The sequence below is a fragment of the Suricata suricatta genome, chromosome 7 (assembly GCF_006229205.1).
Source record: "Suricata suricatta isolate VVHF042 chromosome 7, meerkat_22Aug2017_6uvM2_HiC, whole genome shotgun sequence".
Classification (NCBI taxonomy): domain Eukaryota; kingdom Metazoa; phylum Chordata; class Mammalia; order Carnivora; family Herpestidae; genus Suricata; species Suricata suricatta.
The window spans coordinates 34,572,621-34,589,958 of NC_043706.1; positions in this window are offsets into that span (position 1 = coordinate 34,572,621).

Below are 17,338 nucleotides of genomic sequence, written 5' to 3' on the forward strand. Positions count from 1 at the left end.
CAGTCCCAAGCACTTTGGAGTTCTATAGAATTGAGCAAATAAAAAAGTAAAGGCTTCGTTTGAATAAATATGGCTGTATAATTCACATTTATATTTATAAACACATTAAAAGTTTTCTTTTGTCTCCGTAGAGTTCATCCACATTGTGAGCTCCATTCTGATGGATTAATTTGTACAATCAGAGAAACTCAAAGGATTCCTCTGCCTTTGCTTCTTTCCTTCAAACAACAAATATATTTGGAGCACATCTTATATGTATGCATAACATATAACAACATATAATACAGGGTATTACCTCTAAGGGGAGATGGGACCAAATGACACAAACCACGTGGGTTAAAGGAATTCCCTACCAAGTGTGGTTGCCAGGTAATAATGCTTTTATAGAAGGAGGCACTTGAGTTGGGTCTGTTCAAAATCCTTCTAGGGCTTTCCATCACCCTTCAGATAAAAGTCATACTCAACAGAACAGCACACACAACTCTTTATGGTCACCTGTGGTTACCTGTTCAGCTGGATTTGTCTCTACTCCTTTTACATCCCAGGGCTCATACTCAGTAGCAAGGTAAAAGTTTGTGATAATGCGGGGCACCTGGCGGGTTCAGACGGAAGAGCACACAACTCTTGGTCTTGGGGTCATGAGTTGGAGACCTTTGTTGGGTGCAAAAAGTCTGTCATGATTTGAATTTCAGATGTAACTACCATTGACAACGAATCCTCAAGAAGCACTCTACCGCTTTCTCAAATGGGGGCAGACTAAAGAGCTCTTTGGATGGAGTGTTTTATTTTTTATTTTGTTTTTTGTTTATTATTTATGTTTTTAAACCTTTGTTTACATTTGAGACCCAGAGTGCAAATGCGGGGGGCGCGGAGAGCAAGGGAGACACAGAATCTGAAAGAGGCTCCCGGCTCTGAGCTGTCAGCACAGAGCCCTATGTAGGGCTTGAACCTACAAACCGTGAGATTATGAACTGAGCCGAAGTTGAATGCTTAACTGACTGAGCCACCCAGGTGCCCCTGGATGGAGTGTTCTAAGGGCAACTGGAAATGACTGCCTCATGATCCTTTGTACTTCACTTCAGTGAGCAGTCAATTATGTACACAATGAGTTTCACCACCCTTATTTTGTGTGCTTTTCGTGACAGCATAGATCCGACCAAAAAATAGCCCTTTTCTTTAACCTTGCAATAATGCAATCTTTACCTCTATTTTAGGCCTATAACGTTTTAGACCCTACTTACAGCGATACGGTGGGGTTCTTTCCTTCCATGCAAATTCGTGTCTCTGGGTGTTTACACATGCTGTTCCTTCTTGCTGAAATTTGAATTTCCCTGTCCCGTCCTTTGACTGGTTGATTCCTGTCTTCCTATTTATGTTTCAAAACCCGCATCAGGTGCTACCTCCTCCCTGAAGATCCCTGACCCTGGAGATCAGATGTAGAGGGTATCATACATAATTTTTTTTGCATACTGTGTCCTAACTCTAGTCACTGTAGAATAAGTGTTTGACTATGTGAGGGGTGTTTAATAAATGTTTGTGAAGAAACGAGCCCAAACGGAGAGAGGCGGTGTGTAAACAAAGAGAGATGGGAAAACCCAAGTCTCATTCTGGGGACAGCAAGTTCTGTCCTGCCCTTACCTTCTCCTCACCTCAGAGGGAAAGAAAGACATGCAATTATGAGAAGAAGACCTCAGAATAGTTGGGTCTTAGTTTCCTCATCTGTAAAACTGGGATCATGACAGTACCTGCCTCATGGAGCGCTTGGGTTGGGGGTGGGAAAGTGTTTCTGAAGCACTTAGCACTGTTCTTGGCACATAGAAAGGGCTCAATAGATGTTAGCCGTTATTTGCTATATTAGATAAATTCCATGCTTTTATGGGGGAGTCAAATGGCTTATGCTAAGGTGATGTTTCATAGGTAAAGTATGTTTCATGAGTAATTTAACTGGGATCCAACCTATCACCCAAATTTAGACCCAACACCTAGGTGGCACTTTGGGGCTTTTCTGTGTCACTGATGAGTCTAAGAGTGAACAGTTCCACAGTGAGCTCTCCTGGGACTGAGACTACCCCAAGGCTGGGGGTGGGGAGAGGAAGTGTGGCTCATGATCTCTCTCCCCATACCAAAATGGCTGCACGGAGAGAAACAGCTTTGTTTTGAGTTCTCCAGAGGGCATGGTTAAGACCAAATGAACTTACAGAAAAACAGACTTTAACTGAATATTTTAAAAGCTTCCCAACAAGTAGGACTGTATGGGTCAGGTTGCCTCGTGAGGTAGCAAACTCCTTTTTAGCCGGGGTAACCAGGGTCTCTGGAGAATCAAAAAGAATGTTCTAGGACCCTCAGCTTTTCAATTCTTAAAACATGAAACATGAAAGGTCGCTAAGTTTCTGTTCCAACCATGAACTTGGGAGTCCGAGGAGTAGGCTTCAAATCTCATTTCCATTTGACTGTGGGGTAGTTGCCTAGCCTATCTTTGCCTCAGTTTCCTTCTCTGAAATGGAAATAATGACCCTGATTTTCTTCAATACCAGAGTGTTAGATCATTTAAAATGCGCAAATACTTTCGTATAGTTAATATCGTTAGCACCTGAAAAAAGGCAGCTATTTTTATTATTAGGTTCAATGTTCTCTCATACGTGTGCTCATATAAATTCCTATCGATGTCTAGAGTCTTTGTACCTGTGACGCTTCCCTGTCTCTTACCAGTCCTTTCTCAGTGTTTGTGTGACCCAGCTCCCTCATTTTGGTTAATCTGGGCACTGTCGTTCGGCCATCCCCGGAGATTAGATAGAGAAGTTCACCTCTAAGCCCACGGAATGTGAGTTTTCTGGGTAGGTTCCAGAGTAAATGCCCTTTTCCTTTAGGTGCCATAAATAGTCCAGTGGTTGCTTCCAAGCTCTGTTACGAAGAGGAATAGACCTGTTTCCTCTTAGTGTCCCCTGAGTGCAGATAACTGGGTGCCAAGGAGCTGGCCAGATCATGTGGGATAGGCAGCTGTCTACACGGTGTAATTTGAGGGGTTTGAGGAAATCCCCCTGCTTAAAATATCTTCCCCCGATGGCTGGGACACATGCTTGAAATGTATGACTTACCCTTCAGAATAAGGTGCTGCTGAAATTAGTTGTTATCTGGGAGTAGATTCACATTCGGCCATTATCATTCATTAGCACCTCAGTTTAAATGAATTTGTCAGGCTAGTTGGTTGAGGATCCCAAAGATAAGCAGGTACAAGACAAGTAAGTTTCAATGAGGGAAGCTGATCCCAAAAGGTCAGAAGTATGGGGCGCTGAACCACTCAGGTGAGGGGTTGTGAGGATGGTCAGAACAGTTTGGGGACAGCAAAGGAGGCGGAGATGAAAGTCAGGAGAGGTGGACTGTAGCTGGGGGCTGGAGAGGCTCAGAACACCATCCCTACTTTTGTTTTTATTTATTTTTTAGAGAAAGAGAGGAGAAAGAGAGAGAGGGAGAGAGAGAGAAAGGGAGAGAGAGAGAAGGAGAAAGAGAGAGGGGGAGAGAGAGAGAGAGAGAATGAGCAGGGGTGGGACAGAGAGAGGGAGACACAGAATCCAAAGCAGGCTCCAGGCTCTGACCTGTCAGCACAGAGCTTGACATGGGGCTGGAACTCACGAACTTCGAGATCAAGACCTGAGCCAAAGTTGGACGCTTAACCAACTGAGTCACCCAGGTGCCCCTCTCTATTTTGAATATAATTTCAGTTGAATACATTAAAAAATTTTTTTTAAGTTTATTTATTTATTTTGAGAGAGAGAGGTTGAGCACAGTGGAGGAGGAACAGAGAGAGGGGGAGAGAGAAAAAGAATCCCAAGCAACTTCCGACTGTCAGCACAGAGCCCAGTGAGGAGCTTGACATGGGGCTCGAACTCATGAACCGTGAGATCATGACCTGAGCCAAAATCAAGAGTCACATGCTTAACCAGCTGAACTACCCAGGTGTCCTGACATTTTTATTTTTTATTTTTTTATGTTTTTAAAATATACTTTTTAAAAAAATAATAAAATAAAATAAAATATACTTTTTGGGGCACCTGGGTGGCTCAGTGGTTTGAGTGTCTGACTTCAGCTCAGGTCATGATCTCATGGTTCACAGGTTTGAGCCCCATATCGGGGTCTGTACTGACTGCTAGCTCAGAGCCTGGAGCCTGCTCCAGATTCTGTGTCTCTTTCTCTCTCTGTCCCTCCCCTGTTCAAGCTCTGTTTCTCTCTGTCTCTCAAAATAAATAAATGTAAAAAACATTTTTTATACTTTTTAATGTTTATTTTAGAGAGAGAGAGACAGAGTATAAGCCCAGGAGGGGCAGAGAGAGGGAAACACAGAATCTGAAGTAGGCTCCAGGCTCTGAGCTATTAGCACAGAGCCCGACATGGGGCTCGAACTCAGAAATAGTGAGAGCATAACCTGAACTGAAGTTGGATGCTTAACCAACTGAGCCACCCAGGTGCCCCTATTTTTTATGTTTTTAAAAGATTTTATTTTTAAGTAATCTCTACATCCAACATGGGGCTTGAACTTATGAGCCAGAGTCAAGAGTCACATGTTCCACTGGCTGAGCCAGCCAGGCACCCCAAAAGAAGTGTTATGTTTTGAAAATGTCTTTGGGGAGGCTGGCTGGCTCAGTCAGTGAAGCAGATGACTCTTGATTTCAGCTCAGGTCATGATTCCTTGGTTATGGGATTGAGCCCATACGCGTCGAGCTCTGTGCTGAGTGTGGAGCCTGCTTTAGATTCTTCTCTCAGGACGCCTGGGTGGTTCAGTCGGTTAAGCCTCTGACTTCAGCTCAGGTCACGTTCGTGGGTTTGAGCCCCGCATAGGGCTCTGCGCTGACCGCTCAGAGCCTGGAGCCTGCTTCCAATTCTATTTCTCCCTGTCTCTCTGCCCCTCCCCCGCTCATGCTCTGTCTCTCTCTCTCTGTCTCAAGAGTAAATAAAACATTAAAAAAAAAAGATTCTCAATCTTTCTCTCTCTCAAATAAAAAAATTATAATTAAATTAATATTAAACTTTTGACTGCACGATGCCAAAAGGCAGGGAACTGTCCGTCTGTGTAAGTGTCCTTGCAGAAGGCCACTCATTCATTCATTCAACCAAAAGTCGTTGAGTTTATAGCAGACATCAGGCTATTTGGCGCTGGGGATGCAAAACAAAATCAGCCACCTCTATCTTATTCAGTCTAATTGCTCACCAATTTCAGACAATTTAACCATTTTTGGGTGTTGCCTCTTTCTACTACATTCCAGACATTCTTTTATTCCTCATGATTCTTCACATTGTTTCTCTTGAAAAATCTATTTTTTTCATGGTTTTAAACGTTTTTTTCTTTTCTTTTCTTTTCTTTTTTTTTTTTTTTTTTGAGAGACAGAGAGGACAGAGGGCGAGCGAGGAAGGGGCAGAGAGAGCAAGGGAGACACAGAATCCGAAGCAGACTCCGGGCTCTGAGCTGTCAGCACAGAGCCTGACGCAGGGCTCGAACTCACGACTGAAATGATGACCTGAGCCAAAGTCGGACACTTGCCAGCTGAACCATCAGGTGCCCCTCTCTTGAAAAACCTTAATCTGTCATTTTATACAGTCTTTTAAAAAGGCTCCATAATGGGGCGCCTGGGTGGCTCAGTTGGTTAAGCCTCCGGCTTCGGCTCAGGTCAGATCTCATGTTCGTGGGTTCGAGCCCCGCGTCAGGCTCTGTGCTGACAGCTAACTCAGAGCCTGGAGCCTGCTTCTGGTTCTGTGTCTCCTTCTTTCTCTGCGCCTCCCCCTCTCATGCTCTGTCTGTCTCTGTATCAAAAATAAATAAAACATTAAAAAAAAAGTTTAAAAAAAAGGCTCCATAGTACTATGTTTGTTAAACTGATTCAAGCGTTACGGTAAAATTCTGCCACAATTCTGTCTCTCAGAGGCCGATCTGAATAATTTGGTTAATTATCATTTTTAAGTCACCATAAACTGAGTGCCTACAATATACTTGCCAATTATTGAGTTATGTCTAGGACGGAGCTATTATTAGTCCCAAATTACAGACAAGGAAACTGAGTCTTTAGAGGTTAAGATTACATAACTTCTAAGTGGCTGAGTCAGGATTGAAAATTATCTCTGTCTGACTCCAAACTCTGTGTTCATATTGAGCATGAAAGAGTAATTTCTTAAACAAACACTTTAATGGTTAACATCTAAAGATGTTATAGAGTCATCTAAAAATAAGATGGTCTTGTCAGAGGCTTGGATGAGAATTCCTGGATCTCAGAGCCAGTACTTTTGTAAATTTTTTACAAAGTATATTAGTTCAGCACTTCGCTGGCTCAATTGGTAGAACATGTAACTCTTGATATGGGGGTTGTGAGTTCAAGCCCCATGTTGGGGGTAGTTTACTTAAAAAATAAATTTTTAAAAAGTGCGTTTTAGTTGTCTAAGGCTGTCATAACAATGTTCCATAATCTGGCGGTTTAAGCAACAAAAATTTCTTTTTCTCACAATTCTGGAGACCAGAAGTCGGAGATCAAGGTGTTGACAGGGTTGGTTTCTTCTGAAGCCTCTCTTTCTCTCTCTCTTTGAGGGAGTAAGGGCCAGAGAGAGAGAGAGAGAGAGAGAGGGAGACACAATCTGAAGCAGGTTGCAGGCTCTGAGCTGTCAGCACAGAGCCCAATGCAAGGCTAGAATCCATGATCCGTGAGATAATGACCTGAGCCGAAGTCATCTGCTTAACCAACTGAGCCACTTAGATGCCCTGTGAGACCAGAGTTCATAAGCTCAAAAACACATCAGTGTCACCAGGAGGGCTTGTTAAAATACAGATCACTGGGGGCACCTGGGTGGCTCAGTCAGTTGAGTGTCTGATTTCGATTCAGGTCATGAGCTTGTGTTCAAGCCCCACTTCAGGCTCACTGCTGTCAGTGCAGAGCCTGCTTCGGATCCTCTGTCCCCCTCTCTCTGCCCCTCCCTCACTAATGCGCACGCGAGCGCTCTCTCTCTCTCCCAAAAATAAAGAAACATTAAAAAAATTTTTTTTAACACTTTAAAAAACAGATCACTGGACCCCACCCCTAGAGTTTCTGATTCAGTAGGTCTGGAGTGGGCCCAAGAATTTGCATTTCTACCAAGTTTCCAGGTGCTGCTGGTTTGGAGAGACCACGCACTTTCAGAGCTACTGAGCTAGACATCTCAAGATCACACATGACGTGTATGATTGAGGTGGCACAGGTGCTCAGGGAACACAGAGGAGGGGCCATTTTCTGTTTTCATGCTGAAACAGCTAAGGAGATAACTGGGAAAGTCCCTTTGCACCTGAAAATTACCCAGAAAAAGTTTTAGCATTTAGAACTTGACCTTGAAAACATTATGGTAAGAAGCAATGCATTGTCTATACCAGTAATTAGCTGCTTGGTAAATACTACCTTTTATTACTAATTATATCCATATAAGAAAATAGAAAATGCCTGGGGTAGCAACCAAGTCTGGGCTCTATTTTTGCTCTGAAAATGCAGTGGGAACTTTGGCAAAGTTCCTGTCGCTGAGGTTTGGTTTTGGTCATCTATAAAACGAAAAAGATCAAATGGGAAGATATTTAAGTTTCCCAACAGCTCAATCTTTATGATTCTTTATCTTGTTTTTTTTTAATGTTTTATTTATTTTTGATACAGAGAGAGACAGAGCATGAGAGGGGGAGGGGCAGAGAGAGAAGGAGACACAGAACCGGAAGCAGGCTCCAGGTTCTGAGCTAGCTGTCAGCACAGAGCCTGATGTGGGGCTCGAACCCACAAATGTGAGATCTGACCTGAGCCAAAGTTGGAGGCTTAACCAACTGAGCCACCCAGAAACCCCATCTTTATCTTGTTTTAACAAGAGAAAAATATCCTTAAACAGAACTAGGACTGTATCCTTTGTCTCTCTGCATCTCCGTGGTACTTAACACAGTACCTTGAACCTAGTAGCTACTCAGCAAATATTTAACTAATTGACTGAATCACTCAACACCAATGGAAGACACGAGAGGCTCTTGTCTCACTGTTATAAAGATGATAGATTCCCCTTACCCTAAGGCTTACCCTTACCACACAGCTGCCAGGAGCTCTGGTTTTCAGCATTCATTCCTCTTTGCCACCACTCATGTGCACAGTTAACTTTCAACATTGTTTCAATTCCCATTCATTTCTCTTGGGCACAATATTGAAGGAAATTATCCACGGATCTCATTGTCTTTCCATTCATTACTTTGCTTCCTGATTTTATTTAATCTGGCTCCTGGCACTCTGTGGTCTGAGTATCACCTCTAACACACAAAGAGGCACCCCAAGGGAATGCAAACTAGTGCAGCCACTCTGGAAAACCATATGGAAGTTCCTCAGAAAATTAAAAATAGAACTTCCCTATGACCCAGCAATTACACTACTAGGTATTTATTCAAAGGATACAAAAATACTTATTTGAAGGGGCACATGCAACCCAATGTTTATAGCAGCACTATTGACAATAGTTAAAGTATGAAAAGAGCCAATTGTCCATCAACTGATGAATGGATAAAGAAGATGGGGGTGTGCGTGCATATATATATACACATATATATGCAATGGAGTATTACTTGGTGATCAAAAAGAATGAAATCTTACCAGTTGCAACACCGTGGATGGAACAAGAATGTATTATGCTAAGTGAAATAAGTCAGTCAGAGAAAGATAAATACCCTATAATTTTACTCACATGTGGAATTTAAGAAACAAAATAGATGAACACAGGGGAAGGGAAGGAAAAATAAGATAAGAGAGAGGGAGGCAAACCATAAGAGACTCTTAAACACAGAGAACAAACTGAGGGTTGGTGGTGGAGTGTTGGGTGAGGGGATGGGCTAAATGGATGATAGACATTAAGGAGGCACTTGTTGGGATGAGCACTGTGTTATATGTAAGTGATGAATCACTAAATTCTACTCCTGAAACAACAACAACAGAGCTACCCAAAACATTGTTTATCCTCCTAATAAGTTTATGTTCCATGAATCATGGCTTGCACCTCTCTCACCTGTGGAACTTCGGCAAGTTATTTAACTTCCTGGATAGAATAATAATAAAGAGGAAGTACCTGGGTGGGTCAGTCAGTTAAGTGCCTGACTTCTACTCAGGTCATGATCTCACGGCTCTTGAGTTCAAGGCCCACACTCGGCTCTGTGCTGCACAGCTCAGAGTGTGGAGCCTGCTTGGGATTCTGTGTCTCCCTCTCTCTCTGCTCCTCCCCCACTCATGCTCTGTCTCTCTGTCTCTCTCAAGAATAAACATTTAAAAAAATTTTTAGTAATAATAAAGAGGATTAAAGGAAAAGTATAAATGTATGTGCCACATGAATATCTATTATATGTAATATGTAAGGACCATATATTAGGTGTATGAAGTGATTAATTAGAATAATGCTTAGCACTTAGTAAATGCTCAATTAATATTAGATGTTATCACTATAACTTTGACTGTACGTACTTCTCTAAGCCTGTGGTTTAGGAATCTGGTAATCTTAATTGATAAAGGTGCTTTTCTGAGAAAGGCAAAAACTTTCTCTTTAGTCCACATTCTCCAAAGAGCAAACAGTCACCTGTCTTTTCATTATAATACATATCAAAAAGTGGCAGGGCAAGATTAAGGCAGGGGAATTTCACAGGGTCTTATGTGTTCTCTTTGGGGTTTAATTCATTTTATTTTATTATTTTTTGATATTTATTTTTTTATTTTGAGAGACAGAGAGAGAGCACTAGTCCAAGTGCAGGGTGGGGGTGGGGGTGGGGACGGCAGAGAGCGGGAGAGAAAATTCTAAGCAGTCTCCTGGCTGTCAGCACAGAGCCAGCCCATGCACAGCCAGAACTCCTGAGCCGCGAGATCATGACTGGAGCCAAAGTTGGATGCTTGACAGACTGAGCCACCCAGGAGCCCCTCAGTTTAGTTTTTAAAAAATTATCTATTTATGGGGCACCTGGGTAACTCAGTCTTGGGCGTCCAATGTCAGCTCAGGTCATGATCTTGCAGTCTGTGAGTTTGAGCCCCATGTCGGGCTCTGTGGTAACAGCGCAGAGCCTGGAGCCTGCTTCGGATTCTGTGTCTTCCTCTCTGTCTGCTCCTCCCCCATTAGCACTCTGTGTCTCACTCTCGAAAATAAATAAACACTAAACAAATTATATCTGTTTAGTCCCTCCCAAAGGGAGCTATGTGGTCTTTAAAAATTGACAATATAGTCTCTGTATTTGAAGAGCTTATGGTTTCACTGGGGAATCATGGGTTTTTAGCAGCAGACACTCAATGCCTGCTGCTCTTCATGATGCTGTGGTGACAATCGACACTTAGGTAAAAGAATATGATTGTGTCAGATCACCAGTACAAATCATTGCTGTGGGATTACACACTACTGCCTGGAATTATCAGGAAAAGCTGCAAGAAGTCTAAATGGACTTGAGTTGGTCAGACACGACAGACTTAACTTGTAATTTGGGCAAAGTATGCAGTTTGTGTTGCCTTTTATAGCCCTACCCAAGAGGACTGGCTATTTGCCAGTATATCCCCCATTCCTGAGAATGAATTGGGAGATAATGCTAAGGACTGTCAATGAGAAGTCTGATTCACATTTAGTGAGTGGGTGTCTAATAAAGTGGCGTCACTGAACACAGAAGCAAGCTTAACCGATCCAGGGGAAAGTGACGTAACTTGTACAAAGAGGAGGACACAGCCCACCCTAGAGTGAGCAGGATGATACATTAAAAAGAATCTCTGACAGGGTTATACACTGCAGGCTATAAAAAATTGTTCCATGTTTGTTAGTACGGTTGTTCCGGTTCTGACTATGTTTGTTTTATTTAAAAAAATTTTTTTCTATGTCTTTATTTTGAGAGAGACTGAGAGTAAGTGAGGGAGGGGCGGAGAGACACACACAGAATCGGAAGCAGGCTCCAGGCTCTGAGCTGTCAGCACAGAGCCCGACGCGGGGCTCGAACCCACAGACTGTGAGAGCATGACCTGAGCCGCAGTCGGACGCGCAACCGACCCAGGTACCCAGGCGCCTCTATGTTTGTTTTAGCAGCAACCAACCTGAAAAAGAGCACTAAAACAGACCTGGAGAAAAGGAAGTCTGTTGAAAATGTTTCTCCAAATTATCAAGTAGATTTTATTCCCCCATCATGTTAATGCATATCTTCTGTGTCATTTGGATCTTGAGCACCCTATGTGTTAACCACAGTAAACATGATTCTTAAATCATAAGCTTTAAGAGATTATTTGAATAGAGAATCTTCCTAGTTTGTTCTTCAGTAAAGACTGAAATAGGCTACATCTTTTTTATATTTCACCTTTTGCATCAGGACATCTTCCCTCTGACTTTCTGCTTTTGATTTATTTAAAGAAACTTTTACTCATTCATTTCTCATGTTAGAGGGAATGCAAAGAACATAATACAAAGCATCTTTTGCTTCGATTCCTGACGTTACTCAGCCCATTCCCTCTCTCCTTGCTACCTATTTATATCTTACTCCTCCTCTAAGATCCACATTCAGTTCAGGGACACCTGAACTTGTGGCTTGGTTGGTTAAGCATCCGACTTTGGCTCAGGTCATGACCTCACAGTTTGTGAGTTCCAGTTCCGTATTGGGCTCTCTGCTGTCAGCGCAGAGCAGAGAAAGCCCGGATTGGATCTTCTGTCTTCCTGTTTCTCTCTGCCCATCCCCCACTCTCCTGCTCTAAAAAATAAATAAACATTAAAGAAAAAAACCCAATCCACATTATGTTCTACATCCTCATAGAGGCTTTTTGACTTCAGCCTCCTCTGAACCCTGCCCTTGTGGATGATACCCTCAGAACTTAATCATAGAATACCTTGTCAAATCCATTAAACTCATCTTGGGTTCCTTGGAAAAGTGGAATGTCAGGGTGAGTAGCAGAGAGCTCTGTCATATGGCCTTGGGGAAATTACTTCTCTTAGTTTCAGCTTATCTGGAAACCAGTAAAGATAGTAAAACTGCCCAAGCCCTAAGATTTATATGAAGATCCACACAAGTGCTTAGAAATATGCCTAGGACATCCTTGATGCTCAGCTAATGTTGGCTGCATTACAGTGTCTCTTTTGCCCCTTTCACCAGACCCATTTTTAGCACTTAGCCTTTATGTTCATGAAAAGATGATTTCTGCCCTTAATCTAGTTGTAGAGACTAAATACATACAGAAAAGTAAGGCTGCTAACTATTAAATGACAAATGAGATATACAATAAACACGTTTTCACTAGCATCTGTTTAAATGCCTTAGCAAGATATTTCATAAAATTTTTTTGAGCAGTTTTCTTTTTCATTTACAGAGGTGTTCTCTGTGGCTTTTCCAAGTTTCACATCAGCAATTTTATTCTTTTTTTTTATTATTAAAGTTTATTTATTTATTTTTGAGAAACAGCAAGTGAGCAAGAGAGGGGGACAGAGGGAGAATGAGAGAGAATCCCAACCAGGCTCTGTGCTGTTAGTGCAGAGCCCGATGCCGGGATCTAACCCATGAACGATGAGTTCATGACCTGAACCAAAATCGAGACTCGGATACTTAACCGACTGAGCCACCCAGGTGCCCCTATTTTCAAATTTTATTTATTTATTAGAGAGAGAGAAAGTGAGTGAGAGAGAGAGAGCATGTGAGCAAGAGAGGGGCAGTAAGCTCTGCACTGTCAGTGTGGAGCCCTACTCAGGGCTTGAACTCACAAACCATGAGATCATGACTGAGCTGAAACCAAGAGTCAAATGCTTAACCAACTAAGCTACCCAGGTGCCCTGACCCCTTTATCAGTTAGACATACAGGATTTTTATTCATGTGCCTGGTCTTTTTGATCTAAGGCATACATTTTCCTAGTCTAACAAGGTATTTTATAACAGTTTCCAAGCTCCCTATAGCCGTTACATTCTTAGCTACTCTTTCTTGTTTTTACCTATCCAATAAATACTCAGGAACTATAAAATCTTTGTGTACAGTGCCTTCAATAAATATTGATTATTTTTGCTCAAATTTTCAGGGTTGAATGTGTAAAATTCCAAAAATAAATCTAGGTTATTTTTATTTCTTAAAAAAAAAAAGAATTGGTAATGAACTGAAATATACTTTGCCAGATAATAAAACAGTTTTTTCTCCAACGTTGCTGAGGAAACTGAAAACCAAGTGATTTATAAACTTGAAACAAATGTCACATCTTATCAAGGACAAGAACCAGTTCTAGCTTGACTACATAGATTCCCTGATCTTTCTGAAGTTGGGAATCTGTGGATTTCTTAGCTGTCCACCCTATTATGATTGTGACAACTTAAAAAAGAGGTTTTACTTCAATCTTTCAAAATGTACTGTTCCATGTCTTACAGTTTGTCGTGGATTTTTTCATATATTCCACACGTAGGAAATATATGTGAAATTTAAATTTTCTAAATAATCTTACAACTGTTGAGGTGGTTGGAGTTATTTTTAAAGTACAGAAAGTGGTTGGCATTCTCCAAATTTTCTCCTTTCTTTTTACTTCCCCAAATGAGGAGAGAGTAAAATAAAAGATAGTGGTGTTTTACAGTTAAGCATTAAAAAAAAATACAGTAATTTGCACACCTGAAAGGAATGTAACATTGTGTGCCAACCAAACTTCAATTTAAAAAAATACAGTAATTCTTTTTTTAGGAGAGACAGAAGAGTTGCAGATCTAAATTACTTCCACCCGATTAATTGCAAATAGCTCATAGAGAAAATGCTATACAGACCTGCTTATTATATGAGTGCATCTACTAGACTCAGAGGTACTTTAAAACAGTGTACAGGCAGCCCTTTCAAATTTACTTCTAAACTTTTGGAATTCCTGAAATTGCTTAAGTCATTCCTTTGACAATGACTTGATTAACTCTGTGTCAGGTAGAATATGGAAACTATCTAAGGATTAATGTGGCTATTATTCAAATTAACATTAACAAATTCTTCCCTTTACAGAGAATTATAAGCATAATTAAGGCCTTTATCTTTCCAAAAGCTCTTGTTATTTCATCATTAGCATGGTTTTTCTGATTCTTTGTTAGATTCTTTGAAAACAGCACAGGAAGTGATTGTTTTTATTATTAAAACTACATTTTGATGAATAGAAACATCAAGGTCCCTACCTTGGAAGAGTAACTTTTAATGCCATACATACTTGAATGTTTAATAATTATTTTTAAAAGTAGTTTTAAGTAAATAGAAGCTCTTTGCCCAGCCAGGTCCATGTTTTGTAACTTCCAGCTGTGAAAGCAGCCATCATATGAAGCAGCCATATTAAATGTTAATCACTTTAGTTCTACCTAATTAAATATGTAGCCCTACAAAGATCTAGAGAAAGTAAAAAACGTTGAACTTGATTTAATGCATACAATTATTTTGAATCACATTCTGTTCCTGGATGATTACAATCAAATGATGTATCTAGTATTTCACCTTTGGAACTTCCAAGGTGCAACACCATTCCAAAATCATTATTGTCATAATCATAGGCATCACTATTGCCATCACAGCTAATATTTATTAGAAGTTTACTCTGTACAAAGTTACATGCTTTACATGTAGAATTTTATTTGCTCCTTACAACAGCTCTATGAGGTAGGTGCTGTGATTAGCTCCGTTCAGAGTCTAAAGCTTAGAAATGTTAAGTAACTTGACAAATGTCACATAACTAGTAGGTGCCAATTCCCAAATTTGAAAGTCTAACTCTATTTAAGTCCCTTGCTCCTAACCTGTCCTTTATTTTGCCCACGCCCGTGTAATTCCCTTAAATTTAGTATAAATTGACTTTAATCATGACCTTTTTGTTGAGACTCATTTTGGTCTTCTTCATCAACGCATGTTGTCCAACAAATGTTGGACTACAAAAATATATACTTTTGGGGCACCTGGGTGGCTCAGTCTGTTGAGTTTCCGATTTCTGCTCAGGTCATGATCTCGCAGTTCAGGAGTTCAAGCCCTGCATTGGGCTCTGTGCTGACAGCTCAGAGACTGGAACCTGCTTCAGATTCTGTCTCCCTCTCTCTCTGCCCCTTGCCTTCACACTCTCTCTCTCAAAAAATAAATAAAAATTAAAAATATAATAAAATACTTTAAAAATATATAACTACATATCAAAATGTAAATATATATATTGAAAGAATAGGGAAACAAGGTATAACTAATTGAAGAGTTAATCAACAATGATATCTGAAAAAATAAAAAGCCAAACATGATTGTCCGATAAGTGGAGGGGACAGTGAAGAATACTTGGAGTTGTTTAACAGTCTGGTGTGTACTGAAGGCTGGAAAGGCTTTAAATAAAAGTGAAGAGGTGAGGGCATCCTCAGAAATCCGTTGAATGCCTCTGGAAAGGCCGAGAGCCTGGAAAGTGCTAGGTGAGTGGGAGCATGTGGGAAATGTCCTGTAGGGCTTGAAAAAGGAGAGGGGGAGGGTAGAGGGGATTGGAAGTGTTGGGTCACACACATTTATACTTGATGTCTTACTCAGTACCAAGGAGAGTTTTAGACCCTGATAACAGGTAATCTTTGAATATTCAGAGTTGCATTAGGGGCATCTCTTCCTCCCCCAGCTGTTCTCTTCCTACTTATGTTTCATTTTCCTGTCGGTAAAAATGGGAATAATTCTTGAACTCTCGGGTTTTCTCCTAGCCATCAACAATCAGAAGCCCCAGTGCACACACAAAATGAAAATGTAGTATTTTAGAAGGTAGATTCGTAAAAGTTGTGGAATATCAGGGCACATCTTTATAAAATAAACACTGTCAAAAACTTTTGATGATGCAGCTCTAACAGATCCTCGAACTTCATTTCTCCTTTAGTGATAGGTACTTGAAAAATATTAAAATGGGAGGCCGCTAGCTTTCAATTACGTAGGCCACTGACAATGCCATTTATGGATGACAGAGAATCTAACTTTACTCATTTCACACGTCGTTATCAACTCTACGTGAAGTTTAAAAGGACAAAGGATGAAAGTGAATTTGGCCAGTTTTCCGTGTTATTTCCACGGTGGGACAGGGGAGTGAGGGGGGGTTCCTTTGAAACAAGCCTCGGTGCAGCCAATAATTGCCAGTTTTGCCAGACTGGTAATAACAGGCTGATGAAAAGGTGAATGCAACGTGAAAACTCTGATTAAAACGAGCGCGCCCTCCCACCCTCGTTTTAGACGAGGATTTTTCCTCCTCCTCCCGCCCTCACAGAAGGGGCTGAGACAGCATCTGGCATCATAATACCAACATTTGTTTCGTGATTCCTCTTTATCGGGCACGCTCACACACATCACTTCTTAGGAATCGGGATTCACTGGGACTTGTCTGCATTTTTAAAATAAACTCCGGCTCGAGAATCTGGGGGCGGGTTTTTTTCACCAGCTGGAACCCCCGCGATCCGGGCCCCTCCCCCGAATAAACGGAGCCCTCCCCCGGTTTGATGCCGGGCCTGTGACACCTCCACTCCGTCGATGAAACCGCCGTGACTCACATCTTGCAGCTTCGTCTCCCCCCCACGCGCCCCCAGCTCACAAACCCCGCGGACCCAACCCGAGCCCACAGCGCCTCGTGAAGCCGCCCAAGCCGACGCGGAGGTCTCGGGTCTGAGTCACCCAGGAGGACCACCCTCGTCGGCTCCCCGCCCCCCCCCCAGTCCCTCACGCCCCGATGCGCCGGCCGCCCGGCCTCCCCGCCTGATACACGGACGCCCGACGTCCCTGCGCAACTTGTTATGCTTCAGCTCTAGCCCTTGACCCAAAAACCTCCGAGAAACAGAGAGCCGCAGAGCCGGCCTCCGGCGGCCTTTGATGGCTTTGTTATTGTTTGGGTTTGAATCGATACGCCCCTCCCCATCCTTCCTCCCTCGCGGCTCGACACCCAGCTCCCGCCTCCCCTCACGCCCCGCGCCCCTCCCCCTCCATTTTGGCGCCTTTTCCTTCCCGCCACGTCGTGGCGGCGTAGAGAGCATTCTGACCGCGAGAGCGGGGCGGGGCGTGGGCGGGCGCGCCGCGTTATGCAGATCAGTCGGCTTCTGGTTGGCTGGAGGCGTGCCGGCAGGGGCGGAGCTAGGGCGCGGCGACGGAGCGCGCGGGGCGGGGGCTGAGGGGAGTCGCCCTGTCCCGCCGCTTCCCCACCCCCTCTCCTCCCTCAGCGGGCCCGGCAGCCCGGCTCCCCGCCTAGGCCTCCCGGAGAGGCCCCGCCCCATCCCCGCCCGCCCGCGCCCCCCCATACCGCCGGCGCGCTCCGCCCCTTTACTCCTGGTGGCTGGGCGAGCCGGGCGTCTGCTGCAGCGGCCGCGGTGACGGAGGAGGCCCGACAGGACTTGGCGGCAGCGGCG